General features: G+C 37.4%; 1 protein-coding gene across 7 annotated transcripts in view; it reads right to left on the bottom strand.

Annotated features, from left to right (window-relative positions):
• Positions 1-27,994, bottom strand: part of PALM2AKAP2 (PALM2 and AKAP2 fusion) — a 532,659-nt gene that overhangs the window by 476,514 nt on the left and 28,151 nt on the right.

Here is a 27,994-nt window from a genome sequence, read left to right on the forward strand (position 1 = left end):
ATACATACACACATGCCCAGAGGTTGGAATTCCTGGTGGAAGGACAATTCTGAAGGGTTTATGACAAAGAATGTTATCCACCTCCAGAGAAAGAACTACTGGAATTGGAATGCAGTTCAAAACATAGCATTTTTCATTATAGTTTATTTAGATTTTTAGTTGTGGGTTTTGGTTCTATATGATTATTCTCTTACAAACATGAATAATAATGAAATAAGTTTCACAGGATAATACATGCATAACCCAGATCAAATTGCATAACATCTCTGGAAAGGGGAAGAAGAGAAGGTGGGAGAAAATTTGGACCACATAACTACAGAAAACTTCAGTGGAAAATTGTTATTACATTTAATTGGTAAAATAAAATATTTTTTAAAAGAAAATTCCTGGAAGATAGCAAACAGCTAGTTTCTAGTCCCTGAAGTATGCCTAAGAATTGTGGTCAGAGGGGCATTTAGATGGCTCAGTGGATGGAGAGCCAGGCCCAGAGAAGGGAGATCCTGGGTTTCAAATCTGACCCTAGATAGCTCTGTGACCCTAGGAAAGACACTTAATCCCAAATGCCTAGCCCTTACTGCTCCTTGGAACCAATACTGGTATCCATTCTAAGACAGAGGATTAGGGTTTTTTACAAAAATAATAATCAGGAATTCTTGAATTTAGAGCTAAAAGTATAAGCTTACTAATCATCTACTCCAGCCCTCTCTTTTTCTGTTGAGCTCATCTCCCTAGAGGGGATGTGGCTGCTGGGCATGCTACAATTTCTTGGAGCCACAGGTGAGAGTGGAGTGACAGATGGGGATGTCCAAAGTGGAAGCCCTTGTGTGAAGGGTGCTAGACTGACACAGGTACACACCAGAGATCTGGAGGTAGAAAAGAACTCAGAAGCCATCTAGTCTAACGCATTCATTTTGCAGTGGGGGAATTGAGGTTGAAACAGATGAAATGAAGCCCAGATCATCCATTATAAGATTTGAACCCAAAGCCCCTGACTTCTGACTAGTACACCATTCTGCCTTTGTACCAGCCCCGCTGGGGCTAGATTCCAAATCACCTGGCCACACTGCTTTTCGGTATCACTGGCAACCATAAAGAGAAAAGAGATGTCTCAGGATTTGATGGCTTAACCAGCATGGAGAGCATGGATCTTGGGTCTCTTGCCTCTTTTGCTGGTAAGGGCTACTTGGAAAAATTATGAAAGAACAAGTCAATTTCCTTATCCATGAAATAGAAATACTAAGATAAAAAATCTAAGGTGAGAAAGGACCCCAATGGCCAACCGGTCCAAACCTCTCATCTTATAGCTAAGGCCCATGAGACCCAAAGCAGGTAGAATTTGATCCCTGACCCACTGACTCCAGAGCCAGAGATGCTACCACTGTTCCAGTTTTCATCCCTTACCTCATAGACTTGTTTTAGTTGTTTGTTTGTTTGTTTTTTAACAATTATAGGACAGAAAGGCAAGGGGCTAGCAAATAAGGTTAAGAGATTTGTCCAAGGTCACTCAGAGGCTGGATTTGTACCCAGAAACTCCCATCTCGAGGTCTGGCACTTTATGCACTGTGCTGCCTCTCTGCCCCTCCAATGAGTCTTTTTCTAGGGAATCCCTCATCACTGTCTCTCATTTTGATTTGAAGCCCTTGGGAGAGTCCAGAATAAAGGAGACACCAGCATCACAGGAGATCTCTGAAATAAAGAGGCCAAAGAAACAGTCCTCAGCACCCCCAACCACCACAGCCTCTCACCCAAGTGCTTTGGCCGAAGAGAAAGTTCCTGTGGTCCTGGCCAGAAAGCTTTAAGGCTTCCCCACTTTCTGTGTCAGTCAGAACTTGAACCCGGGTCTTAGGACACAAATGTATGATTGATCTCTTAATCAGTGGCAGGGACCAGACTTCTGATTTCATTGGTATGGCAGGGGGGAGAGGGGGATCCCAGTGGGGGAAACTTCCTTTATGAAGGCAGCTTGACACCTTCTCTGCAGAGTGGACAAAGCACTGAGGGAGAGGCTAAGGGACTTAGTGCAGGGCAGGTACAGTTTGGAGGTGAGACCTGGCTCTTAGGCGAGCTTATTAGCTAAAAGGATATTCTGAAAGGAATACTCTATTAACAATATGTAATTATCACTAACTGCATAATGTATTTAATAATTAGTTATTATATTAATTAATAATGCTGGCTGGCACTTTACGGTTGACAAAGAACATTCACATAGATTAGAAGAGAAGGGAATAAGCATTTAGATAGCACCCACTCTGTGCCAGGCACTATACCAAGTGTTTTGGGGTTTTTTTAAAATATGATTTACTTTAATCTTTACAACATCCCTGGAGAATAGGTACTATTATTATCCTTGCTTTACAGCTGAAGACACTGAGGTAAACAGAGGTTAAGTAACTTGCCCAGGGCCACAGAGATATAATAAGTGTCGGAGGTTGGATTTGAACTCAGGTTTTTTTGATTCTAGGCCCAGCTATGGACAATGCCAGCTGTTACCTCTCATGACTACATTTGAGCGCCATAAGAATTCCATGAGGTAGGAAGGGCAGATATTCACAAATATAATCTGCGATTCTGAATATGTCTTCCTCTCTTTCTCTCTCTCTCTCCCACCACATATATATCTACCATCTATATATAAATACATATCATCTAGATATAGATTATGCCAGAAATATCTGTAAAACATATATATACATACATATATCACATATATAGAAACACTATCTATACCTTTATCTAAAAACATACAAACACATATCCAACCATCTATCTATCTTATAGCTATATTTATATCTGTTTTTAGATAGAGGCAGTGAGGCGGCACGGGAGATAAGAGGAGCAGGCTTGGAATCAAGAAGATTCATCTTCTTGAGTTCAAATCTGGCCTAAGACACTTATTGACCTGATGACCCTGGTCAAGTCACTTAGCTCTGCCTCAGTTTCCTTATCTGTCAAATGAGCTGGAGAAGGAAACGGTAAAAACACTCCAACGTTTTTGTCAAGAAAAATCCAAGTGGGTCACAAAGAGATAGGAGGCATGACTGAAAAAAAAATGAACATTAAATTATATATATGATAGCTTGAGAGTGCCAGTCATCTTTGTAGAGAGTTAAATTTACAGGTAGATGCATGCCAAGGAGACAAAACAGAATGGAGAATATGGCTACAAAAATGACAAGAAGAAATATAAAATGGTAACTGATACCTACTGAACTGAAATTTACAAAGTCCTTTACAGGCATCCTCTCATTTGAAACACAACAAAGTCTCTTTCTCAAATTTCCCGAAACTCACATACAAAATGGTGATGGCTAACCCTTTCTTTTAAATTCTATAAAAGTCCCGAATCTCCCCTGCCTTCTCTCCTGCTGAATGTTTTCACAAGGCCACTTGGAGAAGCCTAAAATTATTAAGGCATGTAGAATAGTTCATTTCTTTAGCCCAAATACCTCAAGAGTCCTCCTTGGGAGACTAATACAGGCGTTATCTTCATCAAAGAACATGTGCATGGCCTGAAAGAGACCCTCGAGATCACCCAGTCTTTCCATTTCATGTTACAAGTGAGAAAACAAACTGAGCTTGGGTAACACTTGTAGGGCAGGAGAGAAGACAGAAGAGATGACCCATGAAAGGTCAAAGAAACTGAAGAAATTTTTTGAAAATGACTAACACTAAAGATTTAGGAAGGTTTCATTTTTTTTTTCTTTAGGACAATAAAGGTATGAATATCTTTGTATGCAGAAAAGGAAATATGAACAAAGAGAGGATAATCTGTAGAGCGATGCCACAGAGAGGAGAAAACAGGATGAGAAAAAAAATGACTTAGGGGTAGCTAAGTGGCTCAATGGATAGAGAGCCAGGGCTGGAGATGGGAGGTCCTGGGTCCAAATCTGGTCTCAGACACTTCCTAGCTTTGTGACCCTGGGCAAGTCACTTAATCCCAATTTCCTAGCCCTTTTTGCTCTTCTGCCTTGGAACTGATACTTTGTATTGATTCTAAGAGAAGGCAAGGGTTAAAAAAATAATGGTTTCACATTGGAAGGAAAGTGAACATCTTTAGAGTTAAAAGCAAAACAAGAGAAAGTGAACAAAAATACCAAGAAATTGTATTTGAGTAGAGAGTAGGGAAGTTAATGGAGCTTTCAGCTATCCTGAAAAGTCTCAGGGAAGCCAGAAGTGAGGTCATCTGCTAAAAGTGAAATTGTGGGTCATGGGAGGAAGAATTAGGGTTAGAACATCAGAGAGGGCAAAAGACTCTGGGAGTCAACAAAAAATGGGGAAAAAAAACCAGTTGAGGTTACTGTTGCTTCCTTTACTTTTTTTGGAGAGAAACTTATACTTTTTCCCATGTAGAGAAGCCCTAGTGTGGAGATTCCCTCCACCAATGTGGTTCAGCCACTCACTTAGGTAGGAAATGATAGTTAACCGAATCAGTGCAATTTTGTGACTTTCCTCAACAATGACTGTTTAGTCACTTGTAAATAAAAATAGAAGGCACAGACTGGAAATTCCTTCAAGATAGCAGATTGTTAAAGGCAGGGTAGGAACTCAAGAAGGAAGAAGACTAAATGGTGATAAATAAACCTGTATTTGAACTTCTGAAAATCACCGGCCTCTCTTCAAATCTCTTTCCCTCACAAATTGCTGTGAGAGGCTGAGAAAGTGGCAAGTGCATTAGGAATCAATTTCAGTTTATCAGAATGCATCTCCTTTTCTATTTTCTTCATCTCAATTACCCTGCTGTGTGACAAGGCCATTCTATACTCCCTATAATTAAATGTTTTCTAATGTGTTATATGGCTTGAAAGAACCTAGAAACCCTTGAATCATTTAGAATTCAGATGGTGACAGAATTAATTTTATATTATTATGTTGGCCTGCCATCTTTGCACTGGTAAATATTCCCTTTTTGAACACTCAATGACAGATTCCACGTAGGGGGGGAGTTGTGAAATATATCAACACTGGCTATGCATCAACATCCATCCACCTATCCCTTCTAAGACAAAATGGAATTATTTCTGAATGTGAGATTCTTTAAAGAGACCTATTCTTACAGAATAAGACTGCATCCATCATGTTTCTTCTTATATTCTGCAACAGAGGGATGCTCCATGGCGGAGCCTTGGACCATCCAATGCTTCTCCAATTTTCTCATCATGGAACTTCCCTCCACCGTGCCCCCCTCTCCCATTAAGTGAATTTCTCCAGGGTCTCCATTTTGGAAAAGGTCCCCAAACGGCCAACTTCCATTCTCCACTTGGCTTCTGACTTTCTGGATTTCAATATCATGCTACTATTTGGGTACCTTCTCTCTTTTCATTCCCCCACTATTGCAGCTACCTTTTACAAAATAAACATCAGATAAATTTTAGGAGGGGAGGGCATCAGCCCTTAGGGGATTGAGAAAGGCATTATGAAGAAGGAAGTGCTTAAGCTAGGTTCAGAAGGCAACAAGGGATTGTGAAAGGCAGAGATGAAGAACAAGCATCCCTAGGATGGAGGATGACCAGTGCGAAGGCAAGGAGATGGAATATGGAGCATCATGTATGAGGAACAACAAGAGAACCAGACCAGAATGTGGGAACAATGACAAGTTTGGAAAGCAAGGTCAGGCCCCAGTGGTGATGGGCTCTAAAAACTAAACAGAGGAATTTACATTTGATCCCAAAGGCAATAGAAAGCAATGAGAGTTTATTAAGTAGGGGAGTGACATGTTTTAGGAAAATCATTTTAGTGGTTGTATGTAGGATAGGCAGAGACCAATTAAGAGACTATTATATTAGTAAAGGAGAGAAGTAATGAAGACCTAAAAAAACTAGAGTGTTAAGCAAAGGACTGATGAGAAAGGGATGGAGGCGAACAATAATGTGGAGGTAGAAATAGAAGATTTGGTAACTGAATGAATATATGGGATGAGGGGGAATGAGGATTAAAGAATAATGCTTATGATGTGTAAAGCTGGGTGCCTAAAAGGATGTGCCATTGAGAATAATGGAAAAGTTTAGAAGGTTTTGAGGAAATGAAAATGTGTTTTCTCTGAGTTTGTAAGAGACTGAAGATGAAAGGGTCTTTTGTTGTTGTGTAGTCCTTTACCTTGCGGTCTCCTACTCTCTTTTTTCTAATTATTTTATTTTAATTATTTTATTTTTTAAATTTATTTAATTTAATTATTTTCTAATTATTTTATTTTAATATCAAATTTCCATAGGTATTCCAAAGTTATATAATCCAAATTGTCTCCCTCCTTTCTTTCCTCCCCACTCCTGGAGCTGGCAAGCAATTCAACCTGGATTATACATGTATTATCCCATAAAACATGTTTGCATATTATTCATTTTTGTAAGTGAATAATCTTATAAAACCAAGACTCTAAAATATTTACCCAAATAAATAAGTGATAAATTGTATTCTTCCATCTACATTCTTACTCCAAGAGGTGGATAGCAGTCTTAAGTCCTTCAGGGGCAGCTGGGTAGCTCAATGGATTGAGAGCCAGGCCTAGAGACCTAGAGACAGGAGGTCCTAGGTTCAAATCTGGCTAAGTGACCCTGGGCAAGTCACTTAACCCCCACTGCCTAGCCTTTACCACTCTTCTGCCTTGGAAGGTAAGGGTTTAAAAAAAAAGTCCCTCAGAATTGTTCCAGATCACTGTACTGCTGTTAGTAGCAAAGTCTATCTGTTTTACTTTGTGACTCCATTTGGGTTTTCTAGGCAAAGACACTGGAATGGTTGGCCACTTCCTTTCCCAGCTCATTTGACAGATGAGGAAACTGAGGCAAACAGGGTCAGCTAGTGTCTGAAGTCACACTTGAACTCAGATCTTCTTCATTCCAGTTCCAGAGCTCCATCCACTACACCTCCTGGCTGCCCATGAGAGGGTCTAGGGAGAGTCTTTTTAAGCATCAGAGAGATGTATTTAGAAGGCAGGGAAGGCACCAGTAGATAGGAAGAGTCAGAATTTTAGAGAGTAAGAATGCAGGTGACTGTGGGAGCAATCTGCTGAATAAGATGAAGGGAGGAAGGCTCAAGAGCCCTTGATCAGTTTCCTCATCAGAGACCTAGACTAAAGAAGAGGAGAATGAAGGGAGAGGCAGAGAAGGAGAAAAGAGCCTCTGACCTTCTGCACAGTAGGTAGTTAATAAATGTTTGCTGAATTGAATGAAGGAAAGAAAAATTGGTGCCACACAAGGGAATGAAGCTCAGATTCCAACAGATAATACCACAAAAGCATACAGCGTGCTGAAAGGAGTGAAGTCCCCGTTTAAGCAAGCTCTGATTAGATCTTAAGACCGCCACTGCTCCTGTCAACACTGTTTTCAAAAGTATGGAGCCGTTCTATAATTGAGTTTATTTAAAATCCCATCTCCTCCACAGGGCTCGAAAGTTTTGTGGGTTTTTTCCTTTTTTGACAGAAACTCTGGCCACCCAACTGAATGGGCCTCCCAGAATGGGAGCTGGCAGGCAAGTCCCTTGTGCCAAGTGTGCTGGCTCTCCTGAGAAGGAACCTCTATTTTCCAGTTTGGTGCAAAGTGATGTTCTCTGACCTGACAATGAATGGCAGTACTTGGAGAGAAATTCATTGATCTGAGGGAAGTCACAAACCAGGGATCACGTCTAGCATCAGCAAAGCTATTTAAAAAATTTTTAATTTAAATTTAATATATATTAAACATTTTTTATTGCTATGCATGACACACTAACTTAAATTTAATATATGGTCGACCTAAGTTTTAGCCAATGGCAGTGTTTAAAGTGTGAAACTGTCTTTCAACGACTATTTTTCCTCCAAACAGCCAAAGTTTTAAAAAATGAGGGAGGGGGGCCAACAGCATTTGAAACAGACAAAGGGGCCCTGTTTCTAGGCATAAATGAAATACAGCTGGTTTACAGCTGTGCTACCTTTCCTCAATAAGGCAAAGCTCAACACAGAATGAAACCCAATAACACTTTCAGCACTGCCACTCTGATGTTAAGGAATTTGGTGTGTCCCTGAGGGTTTCCACATCCAGGGGACAAGCTATTTGTTCCTGATTCTTCCTGAATTCCCTATTTAGAATCCCATCTCTGTTCAGCTTAGCAGACAAGTAAAACTGAACTATAAACATATAAATGCCCATCCACCTCTCCCCCTGCTGTTTTCCAGATTAAAGAAAACTGTGATTAATCCATGTGCTGGTATCACCTTTAAACTTCAAAGATGAAGATGTTTACCTGGTTTCAGATTAAATTTGGCCTCCCCATCTGCTTCAAGAAGGTTTATGTCTCTTTGGTCCAATAAAGCAGGCTTCTTTTTCTAAGACACTTCATGGATGAGGCAGTAAATAATTTCTATGAATAAGTTACTTGGCCTTGTTGGGTTTAGAACCTAAAACCAAAGTATTAAAGAAGCAAAAACGAAAGCAAGCTCAAATGACAAACTGGACATCTTCTTGATGCCCCTACCATTCTGGGCTATCACTCTATAATACCAATTTTCAATTCTCAAACAAGTTTTATGACACAGGCTCAGCTTTACAATGCTTATCATTTTGTGCTTCATTCCTTTCTTGAAGAATCGTTTATTAGAAATTCTTGAAGAATCGTTTATTATTCATGTCCAAAGTGCAGAAGGTGGAGAGGAAGAATTACAGAAAGGAAAAGAGAATTAGTAGAAAGTCTGGAGACACAGAGATAAATGCAACCAATCCTGCCCTTGTCCAACTGATAATTCAGCAAGAGGAACGGAGCCTATACGAAAATAGGCAATAAACAAACAAAAACAAAATTAAAAATAAATGTAGATGAACAGGTTGGGAGTGGAAAAGTGGTTGAATGAGGTAGAACATTATTGAAAACTCTTGAAACTTCCTTCAAATGTACATGAATCCCTATGAGCCAGACCACAGAAGTTGCTCCTTTGAAACTAGAAAGGGATTTTGTTTTATTTTTCATTAGATTTTGCAGAAAATTGAACATCCTAAGGGAGAAAAAAGAAACAAAAAGATATACCAAGGAAAACAGTTTAAGAGGAGAAAGATTTAATTTTTTTTTTAATTTTGAAAAGTTCACGGTTGTACTTGAGAGGAGGAAGAGGGAAATGCACACACATGAAGGAATTTACTGAGTATTTTGGAAAATAACAGAAAGGATGCTAAAAAAGGATAAGCATTCTGGTGTGAATTAGCAGTGTAGTGCAGCTGTTGAAGTCCAAACAATGCTGGGTAATAAGACTAAGAATACAACATGTCAGAACCCAGAGCTCAATCCTCTACTGCAGTATGTTTTGGTTAGACCCCACGGTATGGCGTTAAAATTCTAGCTTTGATACTTAATAGCTCTATATCTAAGGGACAGACCAATATGCCCAAGACTTTTGTTAAATGGGGACAATAATATTTATATATCATAAATAATATTTATTAAGTGGGGACAATAATATTTATATATATGTCACATATATATAATATTTATTAAATAGATGCCAATAAATACTTGCTCCATCTACATGTCATGAGGTTGTTAGGAATAAAATTTTTAAAGCCTAATTCATAACACCAATCTGAGCTATTTATTTTAAGAATATAGTTCCATGTGGCCCAATTGAAAACCCAGGAAATTAGCAATACTTCATAAGATGGGTATAAAGATAATGGGGAAATGGGGAAATAAACCTGATGAAAAAAAGCAAAATGGATGAGTATTATATATTATACTTATTATACTTTGTTTATATGCCAAAGGTGGTTGTTTTTTTTTTTTAAACCCTTACCTTCCGTCTTGGAGTCAATACTGTGTATTGGCTCCAAGGCAGAAGAGTGGTAAGGGTAGGCAATGGGGGTCAAGTGACTTGCCCAGGGTCACACAGCTAGGAAGTGGCTGAGGCCGGATTTGAACCTAGGACCTCCCGACTCTAGGTCTGGCTCTCAATCCACTGAGCTACCTAGCTGCCCCCCTGTTTTTTTTTTTTTCACTAAGAACTAAACTAGAAGAAATTCTCTAAGTTGTGGTGACAAGAGATATTTGGATTAGACATTAGGAAGAATTCCCTGACTATGAAGTCTGTTAACCACTGGAATGCTAGGCCATGGAATTTCCTTCTTTGGAGGTCTTTCAGTTTGGGATTGATTTTCTACTGGGATAATTTCATTCATTTAGTCTTTGATTTGAATCTGTTTTCTTTCCATTTTTGGGTGTGTGAATGCATATTCTCTAAACACCATTCTGTCTAAATGATCAGACCATTGGCTATCCTCTCTTGAGTTTTTTCAGTGTCCCAACAAGACTTTTGTGATCCACAGACTCACAGATTTGGAATGGGAAGGCACCTTATAGGCACCTTACCCAGGTCTATCCCAGAAAAGTTCATTCATACAGAAAGAATCAAAATTTGAAACCATGACCTCTGAAACGAAACCCAGCATTTCCCCCACCATGTCATCCTGTCTGAACATCTTAATGGAGCCTTATTTTAAATTATCCATAAATTCTGTACAAGACAGACTTTTTAAATGTAATCCTATCATCGGACCTCTAATGGCATTAACACAAAAGGCTGCATTTTTTTTTTACAATAAGCTTAACCTGAGTATAATAAATGACTGACTAGCTTAGTTCCTTGCAACCCTTCATTGCTATCTTTTTTAAAAAATATATTTAATTTTATTTAGTTTTTTAAATTAAAAAAATTTTAGAATATTTCCCATGTTTACATGTTTTATTTTCTTTCCCTACCCTCTTTCCTACCCCATCCTAGAGCCAACAAGCAATTCCACTGTGTTGTGCAAATATTGTGACTTGATATCTATTTCCATATTATTTATTTTTGCTATGGAGCCATTTTTTAAAGCATAGTCCCCAAAAATGGATTTGTGATTTGGGGATTATATGTGATAATGGTCATATGTTCTTCTGCATTTCTGTTCCCATAGTTCTTTCTTTCAATGTGGATAGCATTCTTTTTTTTTTTAATTTTTATTTCTTTTATTTTATTTTTAGTCAATTTAGAACATTATTCCTTGGTTACAAGAATCATATTCTTTCCCTCCCTTCCCTCCTCCCACCCTTCCCACAACCAACGATTCCACTGGGTATTACATGTGTCCTTGATCAAAACCTATTTCCATGTTGTTGGTGTTTGCATTAGGATGTTCATTAAGAGTCTACATTCCCACCCATATCCCCTCCACTTCTGTAGTCAAGCAATTGTTTTTCTTCTGTGTTTCTACTCCCACAGTGTTTCCTCTGAAGGTGGATAGTGTTTTTTCTCATAGTTCCCTCCAAGTTGTTCAGGATCACTGCATTGCCACTAATGGAGAAGTCCATTACCTTCGAATGTACCACAATGTATCAGTCTCTGTGTACAGTGTTTTCCTGGTTCTGCTCCTTTCGCTCTGCATCACTTCCTGGAGGTTGTTCCAGTCTCCATGGAACTCCTCCACTTTATTATTCCTTTTAGCACAATAGTATTCCATCACCAACATATACCACAATTTGTTCAGCCATTCCCCAATTGAAGGGCATCTCCTCATTTTCCAATTTTTGGCCACCACAAAGATTGCACCTATGAATATTCTTGTACAAGTCTTTTTCCTTATTGTCTCTTTGGGGTACAAGCCCAGCAATGCTATGGCTGGATCAAAGGGCAGACAGTCTTTTATCGCCCTTTGGGCATAGTTCCAAATTGCCCTCCAGAATGGTTGGATCAATTCACAACTCCACCAGCAATGAATTAATGCCCCAACTTTGCCACATCCCCTCCAGCATTCATTACTTTTCTTTGCTGTCATGTTAGCCAATCTGCTAGGTGTGAGGTGATACCTCAGAGTTGTTTTGATTTGCATCTCTCTGATTATAAGAGATTTAGAACACTTTTTCATGTGCTTAATAATAGTTTTGATTTCTTTAACTGAAAATTGCCTATCCATGTCCCTCGCCCATTTATCAATTAGAGAATGGCTTGAATTTTTGTACAATTGATTTAGCTCTTTGTAAATGTGAGTAATTAGACCTTTGTCAGAGGTTTTTGTTATGAAGATGATTTCCCAATTCGTTGATTCCCTTCTAATTTGGTTGCATTGCTTTTGTTTGTACAAAATCTTTTTAATTTGATGTAATCAAAATTATTTATTTGATATTTTGTGATTTTTTTCTAGCTCTCGCTTGGTTTGAAAATCTTTCCTTTCCCAAAGGTCTGACATGTATACTATTCTGTGTTCACCTAATTTGCTTATAGTTTCCTTCTTTACGTTCAAGTCATTCACCCATTCTGAGTTTATCTTGGTGTAGGGTGTGAGGTGTTGATCCAAACCTAATCTCTCCCATACTGTCTTCCAATTTTCTCAGCACCTTCATTGCTATCTTAAGGCTCAGGATCCATAAAGTAAAGGTCTATCTGTTGCTATTCTTTGATACACAATCAGCCTGGAATTCCTTCTTAATAACTATATAATATATAAAACATATAAAAATATAATATATTGATATTATATAATTTAGTATTAAATTTAGTATAATAAACATACATTTAAATATATATAATGTAAAAAATATATAAATATTTATAGCTATATAAATAAATAAAACAATAAAAGACCCCTGGTACATTTACCACCCCTGACTTTATATGGAGCTATTCATGTACTATGAGATCATACAGGAATATCATTCATCTTGTGCAGTCCATTTTTCTGTAAGTAACCAAAGGCTTCTCCTTTTTCTTTTCTCTTCATTACAAACTAGCACGGGCAATTAGGTGGTGCAGTGGATAGAGTGCCAAGCATGAAGTCAGAAAGCCTCATATTCCTGAGTTCAAATTTGGCCTCAGACACTTATAAGCCAAGTGACCTTGAGCAAATCACTTTATCCTGCTTGCCTCAGTTTCCTCATCTGTCAATGAGCTGAAAAAGGAAATGGCAAACATTGCAATATCTTTGCCAAGAAAACCCCAAATGGGGTCAACAGAGTCATATGTGACTGAACAACCACCACAACTGACCACTATTCCACCATGGCACAACCATGTGGAATTGAATTGAGGGATTAAACTAAATGACTTTGAAAGTTCATTCTAATTTTAGAGTCCATGAGTTCATATTCTTGCCTCAAGACAGTGATAAATATACTATTTATTTATAATATATTTTATGAGATATAAAATATATCTTATTTCATATATTATATAATATATTGAATGTCATGTAATTATATCATATTATGTATAATTACATATTTATTATATGTTACATAATTATATGTTATAATATATTAAGATGTATAAATAAAATATATTATTTAAGCTCTTTGGGACACAAGATTTACCAATGTGCTATGATTTTTATTCTGTCAGAGTTAGACAGTTGTCAAGAAAGACTTTTACTCTGACCATATAGGCAAATCCCAGATGAGGAAATTACCTCAAACAACATAAGTTGGCACTTTCTCTGCTACTAATAGCCTTAGAGAATTGCTTTTCGAGGACTTAGGAGGTTGAGTCATTTGCCCAGTAGGTGCTGGAGGCAAGATCTGAAGCCAGGTCTTCCACACTCCTGGTACCCCACAAAAACACCTTATACACACCCCCACTTAGGACAGTTTGACTGGATTATGGTAAAAATAGGTTGGAAACAAATTGTAAATTTGTTTTTTTTTTAATTTATCTGGCATTTTATTTTTTAATTTATTTAATTTATATATATATATATCTATTATAATATAATTAATTTATAAACAAAATAATTTTATTTTTATATATTTATTTTTATTTTTATATTTATATATATTATATATTTATTTTTTATATTTATATATTATATATTTATTTTTATATATTATATAATGTATATATATAATATATAAATATATAAATAATATTTAATAAATCTGGCATTTAAAATGCCAGAGGACTCTGTATTTTCTTTTAGAAGCACCAGGGAGCCAATAAATGTTCTTAAACAGAATGGGGATGAGATTTGAACTCTCCTGGAGGAATATCAATTTGACAGCTCTCTGAATCAAAGGGGGGAAGCGATTGGAGACAGGAAGACTAATTTTAAAACTAGACAGGCAGACAGACAGATAGATAGATAGATAGATAGATAGATAGATAGATAGATAGATAGATAGATAGATATTGATAGATAGATAGATAGATAGATAGACAGACAGACAAATGAATGAATAAATTAAATTAAATAATTTTTTTTTAAAACTGGCAATTGGCCAGACCCAGAGATGATCAATGACATGGTTCTGGGTTCTCATGACCAAATCACTGGGAGCCCTAGTGACACAGATCAGAAATAAAGTTAAAACTGCAAATCTTCCTTATCTATATAATGGACATGGAACCATTGGCCAGCAAGTGTCATGCTCCGAAAACACAAAAGCATGAACAGCGATGCCAACAAGAGCCAGGGGTTCTGTCCAGATCTTTTCCAAGCCAAGGAGAGGGCTGATGCCAGGGACTGCTATAGACGGTTGGCAGGAGAAGTTGTAGTCTTAGCACTTACTCTACAGATCTGATTTCCTGACCCTGAGGGCTCCTGAATCAAATAGGTTCTAATTCATCACAGCACCCCAAGAGAAGGGCTATAGTTTAGTGTTTCTTAGAATAAATCTCCTCTTGGCTCTTGACAAATGGAGGGAGAGTCAGCTCTAAATTCAGAGGGTGGTTTTCTATCATTTCCTCTCATAAAACTCTTTTTGGGAAAATCTAGGTCATTCATCGTCTGCTACTTTATTTATAGCGATTAGCCAATTTTGATTTCAGCTCCAGGTAAACTCCTTGAAAAAGTTTTCTCAAGTGTTATGAAATTTCCCAGCTCGACTATGCCCATTTGAAGTCATTTTCAAAAACCGTTCAACCATAAAAGATTTCATATGACTCATTAATTTTACATCATTTATCCCTCCCACTTTTATCTACTATAATGTGTAAGGAACTAATTTAAAAATAATTGTCCTAACTGGTATACTATCTCTATCCTTTTCCCATTACAAATGGAGGTAAGGGGAGTTGATCAGGATGCCCCACACCAGTTGACATAACCACAGAAATTAATGAGCAGGTGACAGATACCACTTGATATGGCAAGTTCTGTTTGTTTGTTTTTTCAGGGCAAAGAAGGGTTGATAAGGTGGTGCAGTAGATAGAGCTCCAGTCCTGAAGTCAAGAAGACTGTTCAAATCTAACCTCAGACATTTACTAGCTGGGTGACCCTGGGCAAGTCACTTAACCCTGTTTCCTTCAGTATCTCATCTGTAAAATGATCTGCAGTAAGAAATGACAAAACATACCAGCATCTTTGCCAAGAAAACACCAATTTGAGTCAGATATAACTCAAAAATGACCAGACGAAAATTATATGGGTTTAATTTGTTTCTTATCTTTCTTAGAAGAATAAAGAAGACATTTAGAGCAGATGATGGAATTAGGAACCACCTTGATCAAACATGTGTGCCTTTCTTCCAGTGTATCCTATGTTTATATTCCTACTTCCCACTAGTACTGGGTGCACATGTGGGAGAGTGTGTCCCAGCTTTATGGAGGACTGTTTTTGTAACTAACTTTTCTTCTAGTGCCATCTTGGTAAAAGTCTTACTTTAATGAAAATGGATCATTTTGTTGTTGCTTAGTCATTTTCAGTTGGGTACAACTCATGATCCCATTTGGGGTTTTCTTGGCTCAGATACTGGAGTGGTTTGCCATTTCCTTCTCCAGATCATTTGACAGACGAGGAAACTGAGGCAAACAGTGTTAGATGATTTTCCCAGTCACATAGCTAGTGTTTGAGACTATATGATGAGTCTTCCTGACTCGGACCTGGCGCTCTATCCACAGTACCACCCAGCTACCCCTCTGTGACTCACAGTAAGCCACTTCATCTCTCTAAGGGAGTTTCTTCATCTATGAAGTAGAGCAGACCTAGAATAGTCTTGAAGGGGCCCTTCTGCCATCTCTAAATCCTATGATTTGTCTAAGGCCAGAAAGGGAATCCATGGCAAAAGCAAAAGCAGATCTCCTGGCTCGGTGTGGTTTTTACTAAAATGACTAGCGCTTTCCCTGTTGTTCAACCAATATCTTAAGCATCCATGAATATCTGCCCAGGACAAATGCACTCAAAATTATACTCCTTTCTTCAGAAAATCCTTTGGTATCTTAGATCCCTTTGAAAAACAAATAAAATGGAAATGAAAAGTAAACCAGAAAGGGTATTACTGTTTTGTTAATGGCCCTTTGCCTGATTTCCATTACTGTCATCCTGATCTATTTTAGGTCCTGAATATAAAAGATTGATTCTTTAGGAACAAAGAGAAAAAAGGTTGAAAGGGTTTATAAGTATTAGAACAGGGGTATAATGTTTTTAATAATCAGCCTTTGGTTGGGTGGGGGTCAACAGAAGAGACTTTTGACACATCTTTAAGTTTAATCTGTATTATTAATATTTTCTTGATCCCTTTCTTAAGTCTAGACAATCAATGAAACAATAAATGAAGCCCTGAATTGTAGGTAGAATTTGGTAATTTCCAAGTCTGGGCACCTAGGTGGCACAATGGATAAAGCTTCGGGCTTGGAGTCAGAAAAGTAAACTTCCTGAGCTCGAATTTGGCCTTAGACACAAACTATCAGTGTGACTCTGGACAAGTCACTTAATACTGTTTACTTTAGTTTCCTCATCTGTCAAATGAGCTGGAGAAGGAAATGGCAAACTACACCAGTATCTTTGCCAAGAAAACCACAAAATGGTGTCATGAAGAGTCAGACATGATTGAACAACAACAACAACAAAAATTTTAAATAAGTAATAGCTAGAAAGTTCCTAACTGCTTTATATACACCATTTCCTTTGAACCTCATGAATGTTTTCCCTATTTTGTATATGACAAATAGAAATTTCCAGAACTTAAATGACTTTTTCATGGTCTTAGTTCTTAATTCCAAATTCTTCCTTCAAAAGTGTCAACTATATGGCCTTTGGGCAGTGTGTGGCTCATACTCCCAAATGTAGCCCAAACCAGATTAAAATACAATTCAGAAAATTTTAACAAAATAAATAAAAATACAATAAAATAGATAATATTACATTTTAAAACTAAGTTAATATGCAGCCTTTTGGAATCCTTATTTGTGGTTTTGTGGCCCCATTTTTATTAGAATTTGACATCACTTCACTATAACATACATACTAAATATTTTTGAGGGGGTTAAGAACTGACACATTTAATGCAACATTTCATTTTATGATGTGGAACTTAATATTCCCATTGATATGTAGTTGGAATAAAAAGAACCCTATTTAAATGGCCTCATTGGTCCTCTTATTTCAATATTATTTTAAAAGCATATTTATTCTATGTTTCTTAAAAGAAATACTTTAGTAGGTTGAATGATGACATCTTCATTGTTCTGGTGGCACCCAGATAGCATGAAAGCATTTGTTCAAGTGGAGATCTGTGCATGACTTGGAGTAAAGTAGAAAACTTAGCTGTAGTTAAACTCTTTGGACAAAAATCCAAGTTGATTCTGGCAAGCAGAGACTGAACCACAGCCATTCACCAGGTCTGCTGTAAGCCAGGTTGTGAACAGGCCATGTATGACAGATCCTCCCAAAGTGGCACCACTGCTGGCACCCCAGAGGAGTTTTTTGGTTGGATCATTTTGTGATTTGATTGACACAGGGAACTTCACCACAATGCTTGGAGTTATGGTCAAGAGGTCTCAACAGATTGGTGGCACAGCTTGGCAAGCCTGGTAGGCACTACCTTCCTGCAATTAAGATCACTAGGATGATGGCATCCAAAAGTTAAGAAACTACACCAAAATCTTTTCTTGGTTATTCTGAAATTTCAAATTTCCATTCAAATTTCAAATTAATGTAAAAAAAAAAACCCTCCTCAAACAATTCCTAATTTAAGTAAGGAATCATTTCACAGATGAATTAAGTAGTACTTCTATATTAATAGTCTTCAAACATTAATTCTCTAATCTAAATTCTCTAAAAACTTTAACCTCACTTTCCTACCTCAAGGGAATTAATCTATTGAGATTTTTCTCTGGGGTGGAGCTGCTCTCCTTGGAAGGTAAAAATCTTCACTTTAGCTCCCTGTCTCTTGCCAGCCCAGATCCCCAAGTCATGCTTCATTTCACACATCCATCCATGCCCCCAGGGCATGGCCAGCATAGTCATTTTGCTATTTGAACTGCTGAATACATACCCTTTTCCTTCCTCTCCCCTTGCCACACTTTCCCCTTCTCATTCCAGAAACAATCATTGTGGTCCAGTCATCTTTCTGTCATGTCTGATTCTCCATCACCCCTTTGGGGGTTTTCCTGGCAAAGATACTGGAGTGGTTTGCCATTTTGTTCTCCAGTTTATTTTATACATGGGGAAACTGAGGCAAGCAAGGTTAATGATTTGCCCAGGGCCACATAAGCTCAGCTATTGCTGACTTCAGTCTATCCACTATGCCACCTAGTTGCCAAGAAACAATAATTAAATTAATACTGCCATTGTTGCTGGAAAGGGGAAGACAATCTATTACATGGCTCCACTCATCATTTTTATGACCCCCTAAACCAAAACTCCCTTTTCTGGGCACCCTCCCTTGATATCTGCTCTATCTCCCTAGTAAGAAGCTTTTAAAGGTCAGGAGCTATTTCCAATTTGTACTGGTATTCCCAGCACCTAGCCTAAAGCCTGGCACAAAGCAAGTGTTTTAAAGTGTTTGCTTAAATACAATGATACAGGACAACTTTAAAGGACTTATGAAAAAAATGCTCTTCATCTCCAGAGGAAAAATTATTGGAGTAGAAATGCCAATAAAAGCATATGATTTATCATTTGTTTATTTGGGTATATGATTTGGGGTTTTGGTTTTATAAGGTTATTCACTTACAAAAATGAATAATATGGAAATATGTTTTGTGTGACAATATATATATATAACCCAGAAAAAAATAAATGTTTGCTGTCTTGATCTAAGGACCAAAATGAATCCATAGTATGGATATCTGGGAAGTGGAAGGGTAGGCAGAAGTCATCTAGTCCAAGCCATGCCCCAACAGGCATCTCCCCGATAATGACTCTGACAAGTGGACAAATGAAGTCTAATTAAGGAGGCAAAGCCATCCATGGATAGGAATCTTCTCTGCATGACCAGTAACTGACCATCCAGACCCAATTGAAAATTTCCACTGATGCCTTCTAAAGATGCTAAAAGAAAAACTCTACCCTTTTGATCCTTTTTAAAAACTTTATTAAAGAAAAAAGACAACTGAAGTTTCCACAGGCTGAAATTCACTAACTCTCAAAACTTTGAATCAAGTTAAATTCAAAGATCCCTCCTAGGCGTGGGATTGGTCCTTATATAGACCAATCCGGTACCCAGAAGTAGGGGGCGTGGCCCCTGTCTAGCACAGGATTGGTCCAATTCAAGACCAATCCCATGCCAGGAAGTAGTAGGGCGGGACCCCTGAGGCACGCTGGGGGATGCAGTTCCCTAGGCCACAACACTTTAAAATCCATATTTCTCACCCAGGGAGGCTAGACTATATTAGACTAGGTCTATCACCACCTTATCTGGCTGTTCCTGCTGCCTTTGGGGGGAAAGTCTGGCAATCTAGGCTCTTTCTGATCCACCGCTGCCTACCGTGGAAGTACTGCTGCTCCCTACATCCATCGTACCAAAGAATAGCCTATATAAAACCCTTTTTGAGTTCCTTCATATTCTTGGTTGACCATATTTGGACTTTTAACCCAAGGATGGTTCCAGGGCAGCAGAGCACAATGGCAATTGGAACCTAATTGATGGCCTCAAACTGCATTCCTAATACTCACTTTAACAGTATAAGACACTGATCACATCACTGGGGGAACCTGATCAGAGGGCAGATATCTCAGTCAATAATTGTTGCTCCAACCCCCAATCAGAAAGGCAGAGGATACAATGAGGTGGGAGTATCAAGACTAACTTAATTGTGCAGAATGAAGGGGTTCCTGAAGGCATGGTGGAGAAGTCCCAAAAAGTAAAGCCAAGTGGGAAATGAAAGAATGCTTAGCCTCGGTACCCTTTCTTAAATGGAAGTTTGGGGAGAAGCTTGTTGCTCCCATTTGTGGATGAATCAGTATATACTTCTCTTTCAACAGAAGAAATCCTTCAAAGAATATACCCCACTAAGTTTGGGTCATCCTCTATTATCAAGAGCATTACATTAGTTTTATGGGTGAATAATCTTTAGGGAATCACTTTCCATCAGCAGCAACAATTATTTTTAGTGTCTGAAAAAACATTACTAATGGAATACAAAGGGGGGGGCAGCTATAAAACAGACTAAAAATGGAAGAAATACAATATGCAGCTGAATAAAGAGTTAGAAAATGTACCAAAAACCACATTATCCCCATACCATTTATCTGGGTCAGAGATGGGAAACGATGGGAAGCTTGGCTTCATTGTATAATTTATCATTTAGCAGATGGAGCCACTCAGCTTCCTCCTACCATGCCTCCTTGTTGGTATGTATACTATGTCTCATCACAACATATTTCCTCAAATAAAACTCTGCATTAACACCACCAGCCTTTCATATATGTGGAAACATTCCTTAAAGATGGGATTAGGAATAAAAAGTCAAAAGATATTTTAACTTCATATGGAAGAGAGTGGATGCTTCAACTGTCAAAAAGTCTACAAATATAAAAATGTGCTAGTCTCCATCTTAAACAAAATTGGTATAGAATGTATACCAATTCACTCATTTCAGTTGTATCTGACTCTTCGTGAGTCCACTTGGAATTTTCTTGGAAAAGACACTGGAACATATTGGTATTTTTTTCACTAGCTCATGTGACAGATGAGGAAACTGAGGCAAAGAGTATTAAGTGACTTGCTCAGGGCCACAGGACTAGTAAGTGTCTGAAGTCATATTTGAACGCAGGTTGTCTTGATTCCAAGCTTGGCATTTTATCGACCTCGCCTGTACACCAATACATACCTTCTTCCTTATCTTTCTTCTACCTCACTTTCCCTTAGCGGATAGATTCACAGAATTCCTGTATTTTAAAGTTGGAAGGATTTCAGTATCCATCTTGTGCAATTCATAACTGAAAAGGAAGTTCTACTGCAAGATGCATGACAAATAATCACTGAGCCTCTGCTTGAAGACTTCCAAGGAGGGGGAACTTCCCACTTTTAGAATTCTATTCCAGTGGCTGGACAACTAGTATGTGAGCAGAGACTATTGCACTTTTTCTAATTGTATTCCTATAATTTATCACAGGTCATAGATCATAGGTAGCTTAAAAATTTTGCTTCATTTATCCATTGATTTATCTCTATTAGTTTCCTATTAACCCAATATTCTTACTTATCAAGACTTTTTGGACTCTAGCTTTGCTATCCAAAGTGTGCCATCAGATCTCAAGGTTGAGTTTTTCTGACCTTTTTTGGAGGGGTGCTGGTTAGGCAGAACAGATTAGGAATGTTATTGACCAATAAACCCCATGTTTCCTGGTACCAATAGGATAAAATGCTATAGTTTCATTTTTAAAAAAAGTGGTACTAGAAGAGTAACTAGATCTTTTAAGACAAGCTGGCTCCATCAGGCCTCTCTGACTTTTAAGAGGAATTATAAAGATTATAGTAATCTTATGTTTGACAAAGGTAAAGATCCAAATGTTTGGAATAAGAATTCACTATTTGGTTAAAATTGTTGGGAAAAATCAGAAAGCAGTTTGACAGAAGCTAGATATAGATCAATCTCTTATACAATTTACATGACAAGATCAAAATGGACACATGATAGGATAAAGGGAGATATTATAAATAAATTAGAACAGGGAACATATTACCCATCAGATTAATGGCTAAAGAGAAGAATTTGTGAATAAAAAAGAGATAATGCTTTGAAATGCAACATGGGTAATTTTTAATATATATTAAGTTGAAAAGCTTTTGCACAAATAAAACTAATATAGCCTAGATGAGAAGGAAAGCAATAAGCTGGGGAAAATTTTTTAGAAACAGTTTCTTGGATAGAGGTCTTATATCTAAAATATAGAGACAACTATGTCAAATGTTTAAGAATATGAGCCATTCCTCAACTGATAAATGGCCAAAAGATATGGACAGTCAGTTTTTGGATGAAGTAATCAAAACGATATATAACTATGAAGAAAATGCTCTAAATCATTACTGATTAAAGAAATGCAAATCAAAACAATTCTCAAATAACATCTCACATCTATCAGGTTGGTCAAAATGATAAAAGGGCAAAATGACGGTATGGCAAAAATTAGGTTTAGATCAGTATCTCACACTCTATACCAAGATAAGTTGAAAATGGCCATATGATTTAAACATAAAGAGAGATATTGTAAGTAAATTAGGGGAATATAGAATAGTTTATCTGTCAGATCAATGAAGAAGGGAAGAATTTATGAACAAATGAGACAGAATATTACAAGATATAAAATGAATAATTTTTATCATATTAATTTTAAGTTTTTGTACAAACTGGGAGAAGGTTTTATAATAAATTTCTCTGATAAAGGTCTCATTTTTCAAATATATAAAGAACTTAGTCAAATTTATAAGACTATAAGTCATTCTCCAATTGATAAATTGTCAAAGGATACGAATGGACAGTTTTTAGATGAAGCAATTGAAGCTATCAATAATCATATGAAAAATGTTCTAAATAACTCTTGATTCAAGAAATGCAAAATAATTAACTCTGAGATACTACCGCACACCTATCAGATTGACCAATATGACACAGTAAAGGAAAATAATAAATGCTGGAGGGGATGTGGCAAAATTGGGAAACGAATGCATTGCTGGTGGAGTTGTGAACAGATCCTGGAACTATGCCCAAAGGGTTATAAAAGAATGCCTGCCCTTTGATCCAGTAATACCACTACTGGGTCTATATCCCAAAGAAATAAAAAAGGGGGAAAGAATCCACTTGTAGCAAAATATTTATAGCTGCTTTTTTGTGGTGGTAAAGAATTGGAAACTAAAGGGATGTCCCTCAATAGGGGAATGGCTGAACAAAATGTGGTATATGATGGTGATGGAATACTATTGTGCTATAAGGAATGATAAACAGGTTAATTTCAGAAAGAGCTGGAAAGGCCTATGTGGACTGATGCAGAGTGAAATAAGCAGGACCAGAAGAACACTGTACACAGCAACAGCAATACTGTGCGATGGCTACTAACAGCAAGACAATTCTGAGGGACTTGTGAAAAAGAATGCTATCCACCTCCAAAGAAAGAACTGTTGACATAAGAATGCAGATGAAAGCATGTGATTTATCACTTGTTTATTTGGGTATAGGTTTTGAGATTTTGGTTTTATAGATTATTTGCTTACAAAAATGAAAAATATGGAAATGTTTTACATGATAATACATGTATAACTCAGAATGAATTGCTTGTCAACTTGGGAAGGGGAAAGAGAAGAAGAGAGGGAGACAATTTGGTTCATATAACCTTGAAAAACTTATGTAGAAATTTGTTATTAAAATTAAAAAATAATAAAAGTTTTAAAAGAGGGAAAAAAGAGAAGACAAGGAGGTCATAGTGTGGCAGATTGATTCCTTAGGTCATGAGACCTGTATGAGGGACAAATCTAAATTATGAGCCAAAAGATTGTTAGGTCCAAATTGGACCACCATGTCCTTTTCTTTAACTAGCTTATCCCAATGATAACAAGGTGTAATTCCTTATAGGTAGGACGAAGGAGGGGACAGATCCAAAGTTTATATGAATGACTTTAGACAATGTAGATAAAATGAAACTGAATCTTATAAAAGATGCTGTGCAAAACTCAATGAACAAAATAATAAAACTGAATGACTAAGCTTGGCTCTGAATAAATTTATAAAATGCATGGGGTCTATGGGTGCAGCATACTATGTATATACATATATATATATAGTCATACATAATTGATATGTTGGGGGTTTTCTGCTAATTTTTTTAATAACTCATTCTTTGTTACAAAGGGTGACTGACTATGGCAGAAGGAAAACCTATGTTAAGAAATAAAGATAATAAAAAAACAAAATATATTAATAAAATATGTTTAAATGGATATACCTAAAAGAATGGATTTAAGCATAGAGGGACTAATGAGCGAAAAGAAATCTTTTAGAATGGATGTATAAGCTTTTTTTTTATTCTGGCATTATATAACTTATTACTCTTATAATCCTTTTAAGCACTCCATGCAAAATCACACACAATATCCACACTATAATTACTGAACACAATATGCTTATTTTATTCCTGATTCAGTTCTACCTACAACACAGGAGGGCACATTAATATTCCCTCTCTTGGTGCCCCTGGAAGACATATTCAAATATCAAATACAAGTATATATACACATCCACACTAAAGACACACAAATGATTAGCTTGGTGATACTTTGTCTCCAACCACTACACCATCAGTACCCTGAAGTTCTCTCATCTCTGGGACCCACAGACTTTTCCTCTAAAGCTTCCTCTGAGGGGAGAGAAGCTTTAAGGTTGGTAGACAGAGACAGGATAGAAGTTTTAGATACCATGAGGGGGATGACGGAGTCAAATTAGAGATATGAGGTGGCAGGAATGAGTCTTTATTAATTTTCCATAAGCCACAGCCAAGCTTTGATCAAAGGACCCTTCCGAAGGCTTTTACCAGTCCAGAGATCCACATTTAATACCACACAAGTCGGAGAGATGAAAGAGAGATAGAGAAGATTTAAAGATGGAGCTTGGCCAGAGGCTGCCAGGACAGCCATCAGCTAGCCTGAAAGAGAGAGAGAGAGGCGGAGCTTGCTGGGCAAATATAGTCTTTGATATGCAAATATACACAGTACATAGGGATGATTCTCATTGGTTAATGACAAGGTATAGGTGTGGTTTCTCTTAACCAGGTGAGCACAAAGAAACCTGTGTTCCCACCTAACCTGGGGGAAGCTGGGGTCAAGGGTCAGAGGCTTTCCCAGCCATGTGCAATACTGAGCATGCTCAAGACTGAGCATGCTCTCTTCTAAGGCAATCTGTACATACCAACTGTTTCCCTTGCCCATAGCTAGGGGTGGACTGCTACATCCTGATACACCAAAGGGCTGTCCCCAACAAGGTCTCCTCTAAAAAAGAGACTATTCCCTGGGGAGATGAAGTTTAAAACTCCCTGACTGCCTGGATTCCCATGATTTCCATGACCCCCCTCTCTTCCTCGTGGGAGGCACTAAAAAGATCTGCTTCATAAAGGAAGAGCTAGCTTCCATGAGGATTTAAATTCACAACCCAAGAACCAGAAATAATAATTTTCTTAACTTCTAGGCCACCAGATGGAAAGCAAAGCTAAGAAAACATTGAGGATACAAATAGAAGAATGAAAAAATTCTTGCTCTCAAGGAACTCATTCTAAATAGATGAGATTACAGAAAAGAGAGTTTTATAAAGAAAGGGTTCTTCCTTGGTTCCCAGCAAGAATATATTGATATTAGGGACAGCTACATGGTTCAGTGGATAGAGGGCCTGGCCTAGAAATGGGAGGTTGTGGGTTCAAATTCTCAGACACTTTCAAGCTGTATGAGTCTAAATGGAGATTTTTGAATTCAGGCAGTTCTTTTGCTTTAGTTATTATTAATAAAACTTTATAAATATAATATTTAGTTATTATATATTAATTTTAATCTTTACAACACCAACATGCTGACTGGGATTCAGTAAGAACTGGGTTCAAATGTTGATCCTGATATTTAGTGACTCTGTGACCCTGTGTGATTAATTCAAGCATTCTGAACCTTAATCTCCTCATCATAAAAAAAAATTAGAGTAAATGGCCTCTAAGTTCCTTTCTACCTCTAAATTTATAATTCTGCTATAATGATCCACTGACTACATGACAGGACATCAAAATAGGGCTTTGCTAGAGATATGTAGAATGAAGTGAAAGCCACCAAATTATAGTTGCTAAATATCATACTCAACTAGACAGTAATGGGATGCTTTCTTGAAAGTTTTAATTAGGGGGCCAGAATAGACCTTTGTATCCCTTTTCCTTTACATAAGTTAGGGTGACTCAGAGCCAATCTTCATTTATAATATGTAATTTTAGGAATGATGCTCTAAGGCAGGAGTTCTTAACCTTTTTTGGCTTTCATGGACTCTTTTGGCAGCCTGATGAACAATAATGTTTTTAGATGCACAAAATATAAAGGATTACAAAAAAACTAATTATACTGAAAATAAAGATATTTCTCACCCAAATTTGGCAATTCTCTGAAATCTATCTATAGATCCCATGGAGAGTGGAGATAGTCTATGGACCACTGGTTAAGTATCCCAAATCTCTAAGATTATTATTTGATAATTGATTATTATTTATTGATAATACACATTGTAAATTTCCTACCCCATACAATGGAAATCAGATCAATTTTAGAGTTAAAAGGGCCCTTAGATATTCTTTAACCTCTAGATTTTATAGGTCAGGAAACAAAAAAGCCTAGACAGGTGAAGTTCTTTGCTCAAGACCAAAAAGGAAGTCAGGGACAGAATCAAAACCAAGTCTCCTGATACCTAGGTCATATGTTCTTATCAATGCTTCTGATTGCCTGGCCTGTATACTTTGATAAATAAAACCAAAGGCAAGTCAAATCTGTCACTGAGGTAGGTGAGACTGCCCTTCCATCAGCTAGTTAAACTTCTTCAAATTAATTCAATTAATTATTTTACTCCACTTCTCAGAAGAGTGTGGTTCCTGCCAAGTTAGCAGTGGTAGCTCTTTGTGTGAGCAAGGGAAGTATGTGTGTGGGTGACAGACTGGTGACGTGGTTTTTGCCCCAATGACCCCACAAATGGTCAAACTGCCAAGGCGATCAAAGATCGAAGGAAAGGTCCCATCAACAGACGAAAAAAATATTTGGATCATATTACTCAGAATGATCTCCCATCTCCCCATTCCTCATTTAAAAACAAATTCTCTGATTTTACCAATAGGAGTAAGTCTCCAGGAGAGAACTCCTTCAACTTGCAACTCCTCAGTAAGTTACTAGTAATCTTCTAGAGTTTCCTGGGACATAGACATCAAATGATTTTCCCAAAGTGACACAATCAGCATGTATTAAAAGCAAGATTTGAATCTAGGTCTTTCTTATTCCAGGGCAGGGGCTTTATCCACCATACCAATTCCGCCCTTTGGTTTCTAGATGAGGAAATTGAGGCACAAAGAGGTCACAATTTACCTAAAGTCGTGGGGGGGTATGTGTGAAACTAAGTCCTTGTGGTTCTTCATCTAGCACTCTTTTTGTTATATCACATTGGTTTTCTGGCAGTGGAAAAGGAAGAATAAAAAGAAAATGGATTTGAGAAATATTGCAAGGGTAAACAAAGACAAGACTTGACAAAGATTGGCTGAACATAGGAGAGAAGAACCAAAGAGGCTCCAAGATTTGGAATAGATAAAAAATGGTAAAAAATGGTACCACTGGGTGCAGGTAGGTGGAAGGTGCAGGTCAGGGAAATCAAAAGGAGGCATAGATTTTGCAAAAAAAAAAAATGTTTAACTGCAGACATAGTGAGATTAAAATGTCAACAGTCATTCAGATGAAAATATTCACGTGTTAATAAATATGGGTCTAGAATCCAGAAGAATCACAAAAGTGCTTTCAAAGAAACCAAGGAAAGAGAGAGCATCAAAAAAAAGAAAGGTGAAGAGAGAGGGTTTTATTTTTCTTTTATTGGCCAAATGGTGATTTTTCTAAAAAACAAAACATGATCATCATGATCATTCTCATAAGAGCCTGATCAGAATAATATATACTGCCTCAAAGTAGAGAGAGTCATATATCTAAGTCTGAAAAAGAAAATTCATACCATTCACTCAGTCCAACCAACCAAGGCTGGATCCAACTTGAGTCTTCATGATGAATTCAGTCCTGGCTATGGCTATGTAGCTGCTGTGTGTGTGTGTGTGAGTGTGTAAAAGAGAATGTGATTTCTTCCCACTGC

The sequence above is a fragment of the Monodelphis domestica genome, chromosome 7 (assembly GCF_027887165.1).
Source record: "Monodelphis domestica isolate mMonDom1 chromosome 7, mMonDom1.pri, whole genome shotgun sequence".
NCBI lineage: Eukaryota > Metazoa > Chordata > Mammalia > Didelphimorphia > Didelphidae > Monodelphis > Monodelphis domestica.